Raw genomic sequence first — 15,526 nt, forward strand, 5'->3', positions numbered from 1 at the left:
TCTCTCCCGTAACTCCCTAGCAGCTCCGTCCCGGTCGCCGCCGGCCACGCTGGCACCGAGCCACGCTCCCCTCCAACTGCCCCGTCCTCTCTCCTCCCTCGAGCCGGCCCCGTCCCCCATCCCCGTCGAGCCGGCCCCGTCCCTCGTCGCCATGGAAACCGGCGCCGTCCTCCTGCCTCGCGGCGCCGCCCGTTCCCCAGCGCCCCACCCCGCCGCCTGCTCCCCAGCACAGGCCGGCGAGCAGCGCGACCCCTTCCCTTCAGCGCCTCCTCACTCTAGGCAGCACGGCCTCCTCCCTCTGGCGCCTCCTCTCTCCGGCGAGCAGCACGGCGCAGACGGCGTGAACAACGCGGCCGGCATGGCGGCTTCCTCACTCCGGCGAGCAGCGTGGCTGTCTTACTCCGGCGAGCAGCGCGACTGGCGTGGGTTCCTACCTCCATCACCTCCTCACACGGACGAGCAGCGCGGGCGGCGCGGCCTCCTCACTCCGGCGAGCAGCGTGGGCCGTGCGGCGCGGGCTCCTCCCTCTGGTGCCTCCTCACTCCGGCAAGCAGCGCGACCTCCTCCTTCCGGCGCCTCCTCACTTCGGCGTGGCCTCCATCCAGCGTGGCCTCCCTCCGGCAGCAGCGCTTTTCTCCGGTGAGGTCGGCATGGCGAGCAGCTTGGCTGTTGGGCGCGTGCGGGCGGCAAGAATCTCTGCTCCGGTGAGCTTTGGACGAGATGATGTGGACGTGCGATGACGAAACTGTTGGTCCAATTTTTTTTAATAAAAAAGAACGCTTTGCCGTCTGTGATGTTTCTGCCTAACGATAAAGAATTTGTCTGGCTCACGGCAAAACACTAACGCCGTCCGTCAGGGTCGTTAGTCTGTTAGGTTGCTTTTCTTTGCCGTCTGGACGGTCTAGTTGACAGCAAACGATATAGACTGACGGCAAAATCTTTGCCGTCATCCAGAAAAATTAGCAGACGGCAAAGTATTCTTTGCCGATTAATCTTTGCCGTCTTACTTTTCCGTCTACTTCCTGACGGCAAACTCTTTGCCGTCTGGATTTATGTCTTTGCTGTCTGTAATCCACAGACGGCAAATTACCTGTTTCCTGTAGTGTAAAATCCCGATTTCACCCGGAATGATTCCGATATCCAAATATAGGCTTCCAATATATCAATCTTTATGTCTCAACCATTTCAAGACTCCTTGTCATGTCCGTGATCACATCCAGGACTCCGAACAACATTCGGTACATCAAAAACTATGAACTCATAATATAACTGTCATCGTAACGTTAAGCGTGCGGACCCTACTGGTTTGAGAACTATGTATACATGACCTAGAACAGTTCGGTCAATAACCAATAGCGGAACCTGGATGCTCATATTGGCTCCTACATATTCTACGAAGATCTTTATCGGTCAAACCGCATAACAACATACGTTGTTCCCTTTGTCATCGGTATGTTACTTGCTCGAGATTCGATCGTCAGTATCCAATACCTAGTTCAATCTCGTTACCGGCAAGTCTCTTTACTCGTTACGTAATGCATTATTCTGTAACTAACTCATTAGCTACATTGCTTGCAAGGCTTATAGTGATGTGCATTACCGAGAGGGCCCAGAGATACCTCTCCGACAATCGGAGTGACAAAACCTAATCTCGAAATACGCCAACTCAACATGTACCTTTGGAGACACCTGTAGAGCTCCTTTATAATCACCCAGTTACGTTGTGACGTTTGGTAGCACACAAAGTGTTCCTCCGGTAAATGGGAGTTGCATAATCTCATAGTTACACAGGAACTTTGTATAAGTCATGAAGAAAGCAATAGCAACATACTAAACGATCAAGTGCTAAGCTAAAGGAATGGGTCAAGTCAATCACATCATTCTCCTAATGATGTGGTCCCATTAATCAAATTACAACACATGTCTATGGTTAGGAAACATAACCATCTTCGATTAATGAGCTAGTCAAGTAGAGGCATACTAGTGACATTAAGTTTGTCTATGTATTCACACATGTATCATGTTTCCGGTTAATACAATTATAGCATGAATAATAAACATTTATCATGGTATGAGGAAATAAATAATAACTTTATTATTGCCTCTAGGGCATATTTCCTTCACATAGGTGATTTCAGGTCTAGTGAGAGTGATATACTGAAGGGCGCCAGTAATGCTACGATATAGGGTGGCGTCAGGAACGGGTTCTCCATCGGAAGACAATTTTGCACCGGTCTCAGCAGGTGTGCGTGTAGGATGGCATTCCAGCATGCCGGACTTGGAGAGCAGTTCAATAGCATACTGTCGTTGGGAGAGGAACAGACCAGCGGAAGAGCGTGAGACGGCTATACCAAGAAAGTGGTGAAGAGGACCGAGGTCAGTCATGCAGAATTGTTGGCGCAGGGAAGAGATGATGTGAGTGAGAAAGGAGTCAGAGGAGGCTGTCAACACTAGGTCATCAACATATAAGAGTAAATATGCGGTGTGGGTGGAAGAGTGGAAGATGAACAGAGAAGAGTCAGAACAAGAGGGAATGAAGCCGAGGCTCTGGATGAAAGAGGCAAACCGTTGAAACCAAGACCGAGGGGCTTGCTTGAGACCATACAAGGATTTTTGGAGATGGCAGACATGATCAGGGTATGAAGAGTGGGAAAACCCAAGCGGCTGCCCGCAGTAGACGGTTTCGAGAGCCGTGCAGGAAGGTGTTTTTGACATCGAGTTGGTGAATGGGCTAGGACGAGGAGACGGCTAAGCTGAGAACTATGCGGATGGTGCTAGGTTTAACGACCGGAGAGAATGTCTCGTCGAAATCGACGCCAGGTTGCTGGGAATCGCCACGACAAACCCAACGAGCCTTGTAGCGGGAGAGAGAACCATGTAAAATGTTTGATTGTTCAGTGTGTTTCCAGGATACAGAGAGGAGTACATATATAGGGGAGCCGGGCGCTACCGCAGCAGGACGTGGGGAGAGGCGATCGTGCAACGATCGTGCAGTATAGGTGTGAAGCGAGTCCACGCTCTAACAGCTCCAATGTCCAATATACTCCACATAGTCGGCGAACCCCTCTTCTGCTTGCCTTTTTCTCTCCCTGGGCAGCGGTCACCCAACAGCGGCCCTCCTCCGACGATCTCCATCATCTATTGTCCAACTCCTCACTTTATCCAGCCTCTCCCTATACTCTCTTTTGCGCCGTCACTTCCATCGCCTGTCGTTCCTCCTCTATGACGCCGCACCTGTCGACAACAAAATTCTCGCCCCGTCACTGGTTCGTCTCAGAGCTCATCCCTCTGGTTGTTGCTTCTGTCGCCAGTTGGGTCTCCTCCACACCGGAGCACACGGCCTGCTGCCACCGTGGGCACTGCTGCGAATCTGGAAACACCTGCTTCATTGTTTGCTAGTAATAGTTTTGCACATGTGTTGGCTAAAGCTGGATGTAGTTATAATGCAGCAGGTGTGTGGCTCCATTTAAATTTGTGGTGTTTGCAGCGTCATTGTACATTTTGTACTCTTTTTTGATGTGGTTAAATCCTAACCTTCTCTCAAAGGAAAATCTCAGTACTACATTTGACTTTGTACTTATGTTGTTCCATTTTCTTAATGTGACCCCATAGCGTAGTAGCACGGGTATCTTACTAGTAGTCTGGTAAATTTGACTTACTAAAATGAACGGTCAAGGTTGCACCCTTGCAGGAACACCAGAATCAAAGCTAGCTCTAAAGCCTCAAGGGACCACATAATAACCAAAGACACTGTCTATCACCAAAGCATCACATTGTTGCACATAACAAAGCGGAGCATCTAAGTTTAGGGTATACAATGGATCGAGCGGCGCAAATTATGACGCTGATGATTCTGGCTCTTTCCCCTTTCCCCCCTTGTTCACAACCTTTGTACTGTCAGCCGGCGGCACGGTGTTAGGCTCCTTGGTGTAGATGATACAGTCGTCAAGAGTGTAGATCCTGAGAGCGAGCGAGGATAGAGTTGAGGTCTTGATAGCTACTGTGAAGGAGGACCAGTACCACCAATCATTCTTCAAGAACTCGGATTTTATCACTCTCTCCAACATGCTGGTCGCCACTACCATCTGGAAGAGGCATAGAATAGATACGACTAATCAGTACAGACCCTCTCAAGCATTTATTTTGTATGGAGATGATGATGTTAGAGAGCTTTTAATATAATGGACAGGCACAAAAATAATAAACACTAGTCTATATTTTGTGTGGCACAAATTAAGGTGAATAAATAGATGATGAAGTCACCTCGGAGATTGATTCTGCGCGCTTCACAAAAGAACGCCATGAATGCCTTCTCATTTGTTGAGACTTTGAGGCTCTGAAAGCTTCCTCAGGCAACGCTGCTTCTATGTCAAGCAAATTTATCTTTAGTTGCTTCAGGATATAAGAGTTTCTTCCTGTAACCGGCCTCAGTGATGACTCCGGAACCAAGCCACCGTTAACAGCCAGCAATCTTGTTGGCTTGTCTGTTGCAGAAGATGCTGCTTCCTCACAGGAAGTAGTATCAGTATCAGTGGCTGGCTCCTTAGTTTTTGACACATTTTCATCACAGGAAGTAGTAGCTGCAGGACAATCTTGAGCAGAATTGGACCCCTCCTGCCCTAACTTTTGTGCAGACATTGCCTGGCATTCTTCTAAGGAGCTGGAAACACAATCATCATTTGGGATGTCATCTTGCCTTTTGTTTTTATTCAGAATTACTGGAGGATCAATAAAAGCTGCACGTGAAGGGACAAAAGACGGAACTCCGTTTGATCCAATAAGTCCAATATCCTTCACTATCTCCTTGTTTGAATCATTGGTGACAAATTTTCTGCAAATCACTTCAAAGTCATATGGGCATGACTTCATCGGTTTTGTGGACTCAGAGGTGGAGCTACGATGAACAGAATCCTTCTCCTTGTTGACATGTCCATTGCACCTTCCAGCATGCTCTTCATACTCAGTTGACGTAAAGTAAGTTTCGTGACATGCTATGCAGTGGCGCCGAGCAGGCCGTATAGGCTCCAAGCAGTCACAGCGACATGTTTTCTCCAAAATTGCTGCAGCCTTGGTACCGGGAAGTTCCATAAGCTGCTGCTCGCTGCCGTTCGACGACCCCTTGGATGATACTGGAGGATCACTGAGAACGAAATTACCCAGCTGGTGATGAAGATGCCTCTGCCGCTGCCACTGCCACTGCTGGATAGCACGTTTCAGCTCCTTCTCCCTTGGATCGTATTCCCTTAGCCAGTCAACAAGGCCACGGATTTCTTCATCCGATTCATAAACAACGACAGATGCAGAATTCCACCCTTTACAATCAGAAGTAGATGGTGGGTCCCTCTCCTTGCTTATCAGCATGCTTCCATCAGCGACCAGTAAAGGACGTTTACCAGATCGTCCTAACACCCAGTACAGTCGACCCAAGGAATCCTTTCCCAGAAAATCTCTTCTCAGGGATGCCATATTAAGCTCTGACTCTACTGTGCCAATTGACTCCTGCACTTTTGAAATCTGGTCCGATAAAGTATCCATTTCACCATATGAAGTCCTCATTTCCTCCTTATCTTTCAAATCCTTCAATTCATAATTCAAAGCATAAAACTTCTTCTGGAGATCATTGAACTTATCTGGACATTTTTCTATATGTTGTCTTATCAGGACTGTGTTGAGCATTTCATCACAAAGAAATTTCAGCATATCTATTCTCTGCATTTTGAAGATAAATGTTAGACAATGTAGGTTGTCACTTTGTCCACTATGAAAATACCGTAAAATACTATTAGGCATACCGTAAAATACTAGAGAAAAGATGATTTGGCCAAGTAAAATCATATAAAGGAATACAGCGAAATATGCAATACACAAAGGACTAAAACTTCCAAACACTAAATAGTAGAGATATCTACTTGAAAGTTGAAACATAGAAGAGAAAACCATACCTCTTGTGTGCTAAGCTCCCAGTACTCCTTTTGTGCCACTGCTGGAGCTAACTTAATAAGCATGTCATGATAGGGTCCTTTCCGTTGTGGTTTCAAATCCTGAACAGAATGGTCAAGATGTGATTTCCTTTGAGCTGACATGCATGATGGTTTTCGGTGAAATGCACGAGACTTTGCTCCTTTTCGTTGTCGCTTAAAATCCTGAGCGCCCTGGTCAAGATGTGATCTCTCTGGCTTTAACATGCATGATGGGCAGAACCAGTCTCCTAGTGGTATACAAGCTAGTGGTGGATTCAGGCAATAAGTATGGTACTCCGCGTCGCAGTCATCACACAAGAGAACAATGTGGTCGTCTCTATCAATGCCACATACTTTGCAAATACCATACTCCCATGGAGCTTTAGGTAATTTGGTCGTTGCTGTCAGAATATCCTGTAGCTCCCTATGGATTTCTGAACCAGTATTCTCACTAGACAGGTAGCAATCAAATTTCCGAACAAGGTCGAGCACCTGCACCAGTCATGTAAAAAGAACAGGAAGCCAAAAGGTTCACTTAAATCCTTGGAAATAACATAACTTAGTAAACAGGAAATTTAACAGTAAGCTAATACTCCCTCCGTCCCAAAATAAGTGTCTCAAGCTTAGTACAACTTTGTACTAGAGTTAGTACAAAGTTAAGACACTTATTTTGGGACGGAGGGAGTATATACTCAAATCAGCATAGGTAATCCCAATGAGATGGTATAGAGCTAACTAAGTGACCCATTTCTTTTTCTATTTGCAATATTATCTTGATCAAACAACAAGGAAATACGGAGCATGGATTGATGTTCTGCAATCAAAAGACACAATTTGCTAAAAATGTCCTTAATTTAACCAGCTGAAAAGTAGGTGTTCAAAGCAGTAAACTACCATACAGAAAGGGATAACAAACCTCTGTCTTATGTAGTTCAAAAATCTTAGAGAATTCTAGTACCATTTCCATTAGATCCGTTCGATCAGCACATGCAGTGTGCAGATTGCATATTACCTGCAGGTAAACACAACAGATCAGCAAATTTTCTAGTTTGTGCACAAGCTAACTGTTAGCTTGATTTTCTAGTTTCAGCATACTATCTATTACAACTCCTTTGCTGATTGAACAGTTAGCACAAGCTAACGCGACTGGAGCATTTGCAGGCATATGAAGTCATCCATGGAAAATCTGAGAAAATATCCCATGCGTATGACCATAGCATTATATAAAAAGGGTGTTAGAATGTACCTCTTGCACATCCTCAAAAAATGTCTCCCAAGATCCACAGTAAGCTCCTATAGCCAACCTTATATCAATTGTGCGGAAGTCCAAAGGGCGTGGCACCATACCAGAAAATCCAAGGATGCCCTCATCCTCATCCTCATTAGAGTTCACTAGAATAGTTCCAAGCAGATTCCCCAAAATCTTATATTCATCGGGAAATGGCATGGCGCAGAGCAATACGACACTTCTTCAAGATAACCTCTGAGATGGAAATAGTTTCCCTTTCATTTCTTGGTTTTTCAGGTTTTTGTGGCACTGTTACACGGCATGCCTCTGACAACACAGATAAAACAGCTTTCTGTCACAAGGAAAGAAAAACTTTTAGTGTATTTTTCAAATAGTCCCCTAGTCACAAATGTCCTCAAAATAAAAGATAGAGAAAAGTATCATGGCAACGAATAAGTCTAATAAGGCAGCAACAGAATACATTTCACAACATAAGCATGGCCATGCTATGCACTGATTTCTCTCTTTTATATAGTAAAACTTTGGTTAAACTGCGATGCTGACAGCAAGTTCATGTTAACCGAAGTTTCCTGCTCAGGCTAAATAAACAAAAACATGTAAATACAAAATACATCATCTGACTGGTTTAAAGGTTTCAAACAAAATTCTACAACCATTCTTGTCATCGTTTTAAAGGGATACAATACTTCATCACATAAAACAGTAAAACAAAAGATGTGTTAGGGGAACTAGAAAACGGAATTTATGCATTTGTATTGACGGCCAAGGGCAAAATACATGAGTTGTAATCTAGAACGCAACCCACACAACAAACGGTACTAAAACATAAACTAATACAAACTCATACTTTTATTTTTGCAACTCGTTACTTCTTAATTAAGAGAAAAACACCATAAGTATTGCAGCTCGATCTATTAATAAAAAGGTTTTTGTAAGGGCCTGAGATCAGGTCAAAGCCAGAAAAAGGAAATTAAACGCAGTATGGAATAGCGAGAATACAATGACTGCAGCCTGCAGGAGCATTACTAACCTTGGTTCGTCCAGATGCATTAGCCTTGTAGACCTCTTTACTTATCGAATGTTCCAAAATTTTCCTTGCCCATTCTGGTGGTTTTCGGTCCAAAGCTTCATAAACACAATTTCTAATTCTCGTTCCCACATTTGTCGGTAATTTTCTCACAGGCTCTAGTACTTCTGCCCAATCTGGCAATGTTCTATTATCAGCAATAGGCAACTCAGCAGAATACTTGTAATCCATCATAAAAACCTTGTTTCCTTCACTTGATAGAGAACTGCATATCAAATTCTCCGCCTCCAGAAGCAGCTGAAAATACAATACAATAATTACAGTGCAGCAAAAATACACATAGAAGTTACCATCGTCTAAAATAAGAACACAGGAAATTTATAATATCTCTTAGTGGGCGAACAAAAAACTGTAGATAAATCATACAACAAACGTAACACAACATCCTTATAAATTATATTTGATAATCTCAAAATATCACACAGCTGGACAAGAAATCAATGTAGTCAAGATATCTCCAGCCAAATAAGCAAAAACAAGAATCTTGTAACCCAGAAAATCAAGATTTTTTCCTAAACAAGAATCTTGTCAACACCTCAAATACAACAGGGGTTCCTTCCCTCATGGAAACAACATATAAACATACTATTATGAAGAGTTAATGCGGATAATATAATTGTACAGGGTGGCAATCAAAAAGAATATTAATAAATAGAAATAAAAAGTTGAGGAAAAATCTAAAAACAGATAGCAAATAACCATAGCATACAGCAAGCTAAATACTACAACTCATGTCTGATTGAAGAAGGAAAGGAAGGCATGATCCAAATGAATCACAAGGTTCAGCTAATTGTAGAAGTAAAATGCTTACCAGGGCATCCTTCTCCATGCCGGCAACCCCAGGTACTGCTCCACACAGTATGCCACCATCACCGTGTAGGCAGCGGAATAACTTCACCCCTTCTCGACTGGAAATATCAGGCACATCCATGCATCCATTTATGGATGAAATAGCTGACATATACCTTCTAGTCAACTCTGGCCAAGTCAACTTGTTAGCAGTTAGCATATCAAAGTTAAATTCCTTTGTTGAAACAAGGCTCTCAGTGTCCTTCTTTCTTCCGCGCCTGGGTTTTGATTCTTTGGGGTCAATGTTCAGCTTTGATAATACCTCACCAAAAAGAACCTTAATGAGTGCAAGATGAACCCCTGGCAATATTGTACCAGTGCACCTCCCAAGTGTCTGGGCTGCCAATTTATCTAGACGAGCTTCCTTCATAGAGGAAGTTTCAACAGGAATAAATACAGACACAGTCTCTTCATTATTGGAGAGACCAGATTCACTATTTGAATGTGGTATAGAAGAATTTGCAGGGGAATTCATTGGTGAAGAGTAGTCCCTACATTGTTGAATGCCCTTTGACAATGTTTCTTCCTGACTTGCACAAATTGGCCATGGGTCAGCAAGTTCATCCTCTAATTGTTCATATGAAGGCACTTCTTTGAGATCAATGATTTCACCAAAGCGCCCCAAGAACTCCCATATCTGCAAGAAAATTTCAATGAGAAGATGGATGCAAGAATAAAAAGGAAAGGCACAACTTTGTAAAATGTGTTTCTTCGGATAGCAGAAACAGTGACAGATATGTATAGAGCTACCTGGAGAACATCTGCCGCCGATTCTGGTTGAAGCTTACGGCTAGTAGGACGTCCCAGAGGTAGCTTGCGGATGCTAGAACCGCTGGGTTGAGCATCATCATGTAGCCCAGTCACCGCACCATGTCTACCATATGGCGTATCTACATTACTTTGACCATCTTTATGCACAGATAAAAGTAAACCACTTGCAACTGTCACAGAAGAATGAAATTCTGTCCTATTGCACAAGAACTGGTAGTTTATGCAAGACCTGGATCTAGGAAGAGACTCCACAATTTCTTGAACAAATTCCAAATCAAGCCCAATTCTATCATGGTATAGCCAATGCTTCAGTAATGTATAAGTAGCTTCCACATCATTCTTCTTTTCTGTAACTCGTGGTATACTGGGGCCATTGGATGAGCAAAATCTAGTTAAGGGAGCGTAAGGACCATCAAAGTTCTGACATCCACTCCCCTTGTTTAACAAATGATTTTCGCTGTTGTGTGTGCATGAGAATACCAAATGCCCATGTTCCTTGTACATTTTTTCACAAGCTTCCACCATAGCAGAAGAAATCATCCCCCATACTGAAGAGGATGATGTTCCCTCAAATGTAAACTCACCAATTTGGTCATTAATATTTGCTTCTTTACTTGGTGGAACATTCTCAGAATTTGAAGGTAGTATTTGTGACATCATATTTGAACTCTGTACATCATTGCAATCCAAAGAAGTCCTTTTATCCTCCGTATCATTGGTAAGACATGATAGGAAATCTTGGTTGGTCTCAGAGGGAATATCCATCATCATATAAAGATCATCATCCATATCATTAGCAGTATCTCCAATAAAACTGCTACTTTCCTTTGTTTCAGCGGCCTTTCTTGCACCATTATGGGAGAGAATGGTCGATGCTTCTGGAAGGGGGAACACTGAACATGGTAACCTTCTGACCTTAAACAAAGGTGCAAAACTCCCTCCATCACACACCTCACACTCAAACAGTGAACCAGTGACTCTATCATGCCAGTAAGATGTAAAACCCACTGGCCATATCTGATGGCAATTGTGGTAGCTTGCCTGTTTATCGATTTCTCCCAAGCTAGTTATAAAGAAATCCTGATATTGAACAGGTAGGCCAACCTAGAGTAACAACAAAAAAAAGCAGTGTTATCAAAATCAGCGCCAAAGTGAACATAAGATAAAAGAACTGCAGTATAAGAATACAAAGGCTGTAGCATGGGAAACAATAACATCTAAAATGAACACTGGATGAAGAAACAGAATCTGAAACAGGTAATGAGATACTCACACTGCCATGATGTGCTTGATGGTTGCAATTTTCCGCAAGAAATTTTGGAGGCTTTGGTTGATTTCTTTCTTCCTTACAACTCGGGTCTGTTGCTTTCGTAAAAAATGATGGCTCCATAAAAGTACTAGAACTTCCAAACTCGTGCTTCTCAGAAAACTTGCGAAATGCTGATTTTTGTGGAAAATCTCTTCTCCTGCAATATGTATGATTTGAGCTCCGTTCTATGTTTCCATCAGCAATGAAGTTTTGATCCACAGGAGGAAATTGCTGTCTCATGTTAAAGCAATGAGGAAGACCAGATGCTGGCATAAAGTGATTCCCATCTGCAACATGATTGCCAGAAGTGGATTATTATAAGATGCACCACCAATGATGGTCAATAGTTACTTTAGAGACCAGACGGCTATAACTTCAAAACGATTTATGGATAAACACATAGTACGCCTAAGAGGCCACGCATATATGCACTAAACATGGGGGCAAGCAAATTGATGGTTAGGACAACAAATTGCTGTCTAAAAAGTTACAGTGCATAAAAGGCGTGGAAAATATCCAACAAAAAGCAAATACATCTCTCTTGCAGTACATATGATTGCTCTAACATCCTTACCATAAGGAGTTGTATTATTCAACTGCAGCCCCTCAAAATGTGGAGTAGCCACTTCAGTCAAATGAGCTCCATCAGCAACTCGTACTCTGCGAGGAGGACCAAAACAAAATATTAACTTTCTTGTGATGATAATGTCTGTACAACAAAGGTTACTAGAAAACTTCCTATAACATATCTGATATTATTATTTCAGAGCACCCCTAAACAGTCCAGTTTATAAAGTTTATCGCTAAATAGCTGCCACAAGTTACTTATAGTTTCACTTTTCTTTGCAAAAAGCAGAATTTCAACAAATCAGAAGTTTCTTTTTCCTTCGAACAGATCTTTCAAGAGTAATCAAAACAATAACCACTTTACAATTAAACAGCGAGCATCATGTACAATAATGAAAGCACTGTGTAACACAATGAACCAGCTATAGAAAATGCAAGCATGCTTTCAGCGCTTATTCTCTTCAGCATAGCACATAAAAGTAGTCTAAATCAATGAAAGGACAATAATGATCTGATTGTTCTACAATTTAGTTTGCACACTAACCACTTTACAAGGACAACTTGATTAGGAAAATTCAACTCCAACCTATTCAACTGCTATGGTTATAAGCTTCTTAACACACTGATATGCAAGGACAACTTGATTAGGAAAATTCAACTCCATAATAATCACTAAAGGTACAGAATAACAATCATCAACATAACTAAACATTGTACAGAAGGATGGTGGGCTGAAAATAGAAATAGTTAGCTTCAAATCATGTTTGATTTTGAAGTTATACTGCGGTTATGTAGTCGTCTGCAGCAGTTTCACAACCATCATGTGGATTTAAGAAGATTAAAAGATCTGCTAAAGGAAACAATGAACACTGGGACAACTTTGTCCATGAACTCAAGAGAAAGGTTCACCAAATAATATGTGACTAGAATTTTACCATCAAAATAGACCAAACAAGGTGTGGAAATTGTACAGAATCTATGCATGTATAGAACTAATAGCCAGGAATAAATAAAGCAAACTTTGATGTTTGTTAGTGACTTCAGCGTAGGCATGGTCTGATGCAGGTAAAACACTTAACAGAATTCCAAATGTTCAAAATTCTAGAACTCGGAGCCCTCCCCCGCCACCTCCTCCAAGGAGAAAGACTTGTCTGTATATAAAAAAATAAAGTAGAACAATTTGGTATAGGGACACCTGGTTGAGCGATTTTTGTAAGTACATAGGCCATTCTCTTTATGTGGATCTAAATGTGATATCAAAATAGGTAGACAAGAAATTGCAAAAAGGGGCATGTGTGAGGGTTGATGATCGAAGGCATAGAATGTTACTTTCCGAATGACATTCTTTCTCTATAAATTTAGTGTGATATCTTTTCAAAATATAAGAACCAAGCAATCTGACATGTGATCATGATCCAGTCTCCAAAGGAGACCATCCTTCCAATATTTATGGAATAACACAACCAGAATAGGAAAGGACTAAAACCATAACATCAGTGCACTCTAACCTACACTTCAGGTCAGGTCAGAATCACTAAGCAGTGCATGTTTTCACAAATGCTTGCATAATCTTATATGATGTATATGATATTGAAATGCTTTAATAAAGGAAAGGCATCATTTGCTAACAGTTGGGTAAAATGCATATGAACTGATCAGGAAAATTTGCAGCCATGTGAGAGTTGTCATGTTAAAAGAAGAATAGAATAGATGATTAGTGGGTTTTCAATACATAACATGGTTAATGGATGCCCCTTCTACCTTAACAGAAATATGTTTCATATAATTTATGCCTGCCTATTATTTTTACTTTTATTCAACATCTTTATTCCTCACTAAGGATGTGCACATGGTTGTAATATTCCAAGATTATAAAATACACAGGGGCAGACCCCAGGATTAACAAGCCTGGCAGGAAACCCAACAGTTTTCAGTGAGAAAGGAAATCATGGTAATATCTGACCCAAAATAAATTTCCATACTAGTATTTGAAATCCGAATTCATAATGCAAAACATTAGAGCTAAAGTTTTGTCGTCAAAGTGCATGCTCCAATTTGACAATAAAAACAGTCACCAAAATTTCATAGTACCACCAAGCAGCATGTTCTTTAGAAATTTTGACCCCGGTGGAGTCACATTACATTTGGTGCCCACGCTGGCACTCAAATTTGCCCCCCCCCACACACGCACACACCAGAATCGAGGAAAGGATGACTACACCAGGCTGAGGAAACAGCAGACATGACCGAGGTGGTGTAGTCCATGCAATTGATGTTCGCCAATCCATATTAGGAACTACTTTGGAGAGATACTGCATTATACTCTTCTCCACAAGAATTAAACAAAAGAAAAAACCAAGCCGGTCATGTAGAGAGCCCAATTACTGGATGCCCAACTCCATCCCCACAGAACTCTCTGGGCACAGGACTGGAAACATGAAGGATACTATCCGAGCGATCCTAAGTCAGATCCAGTAGTGAGCCATTCAAGAAGGCATTTCAATATCCAGCAGAATCCAGTGTAGTATGATTTGGTTATTTCACCCCAGAACAAATTTGTATCCAGAAAAGGCAGTTTCTACCGTGAGAATTCATAAAGTTGACCATGTATTGAACGGTCAGCCAAAAATGACCATAGTCCAACAAAAAAAAATAGGGAGCTACAAGATTTAGCACCGCCCTTCTCCAGATTAAAGCGTGCTATATTAGAAAATAGTGTTTTGCATAATAAATGTTAAATATATCCCAAAAATGTTAAATATGAGGCATAATCTATTGGAGTGGAAGCACAAAGTCAGCCAGTGCCATCGATCCAATTTTAAACTTTAGTTTGAACCGCCCCCTCTCTTCCCTATTTTCTCTCCATCCCCTGCAGACCGGAAGTGACCACGACACCGGCTCGATTCGTCGAGCCGGCAGTCAGATCCGCCAGGCCCGTCCTAGGATTCGTCGGCCCCGACGTCCCCTGGACCGCGTGGTCCCCATCTCCTCCACGGCCACACCCCCTCGTCTCCTTCCCGTGGCAGATGCATCAAGAGGAGGAGGAGCACGCGCATGCGCATGAGCAAGCAGCAGGAGGAGGAGCTCAGCGAGGTGGAACCGTGGAAGCACTAGAGGAAAGTGTTACCTGGTGGTTGACTTGCCGCCGTTGCCGATGGCGTGGCTGACATCACCCCTTCCGGTGTTGGCTGGAGTCGAGCTGGAGATAGCCGCCGCTGTTGCCCCTCATGAGAAGACGCCGCCGCCGCCGCTCAAAGCTCGGGTGGGAACAGGGAAGGGGGAATGCGAACTAGGGTATCATTGCCTCATTGGTTAGGTCTGACACTGAGAATGAGAGGGGTATGGGCCGTCGCCCGCCAAGGGGTGTTTTTGGGCCGTTGGGCTATTGTTTTCTCTGTTTCAGATTTTTGCATGACGCTACAACACTATAACACTACAACTTCTACCTCGGAAATAGCGCGCTATTATGCGATTAGCACCATAGATGCCAAATTTTGTATTGTTTATTGCCAGAATACCATAATGCCGGCTATGACTCTCTTTAGATGAGAATCATCTTCTCCAGTGAGCATCAAAGTTTGGCGAGGGCTTTCGAGGTGGAGAAAAAGCTAACTAGCCAAGAGAGGGAGGACTTAGGCTATAACAGTGCCTCTAACAATAATCGAAGGGCCTCCCACTGCTCCAACATCCTTCTTTGCCACAAATGAATGTAGTCAACCTTCATTTCTAGGCAT

General features: G+C 42.9%; 1 pseudogene; it reads right to left on the bottom strand.

Moving 5' to 3' along the window:
* Positions 1–3,564: 3,564 nt before the first annotated feature.
* Positions 3,565–15,072, bottom strand: LOC123114402 (methyl-CpG-binding domain-containing protein 9-like; annotated as a pseudogene).
* Positions 15,073–15,526: the final 454 nt, after the last annotated feature.

The sequence above is a fragment of the Triticum aestivum genome, chromosome 5B (assembly GCF_018294505.1).
Source record: "Triticum aestivum cultivar Chinese Spring chromosome 5B, IWGSC CS RefSeq v2.1, whole genome shotgun sequence".
Classification (NCBI taxonomy): Eukaryota; Viridiplantae; Streptophyta; class Magnoliopsida; order Poales; family Poaceae; genus Triticum; species Triticum aestivum.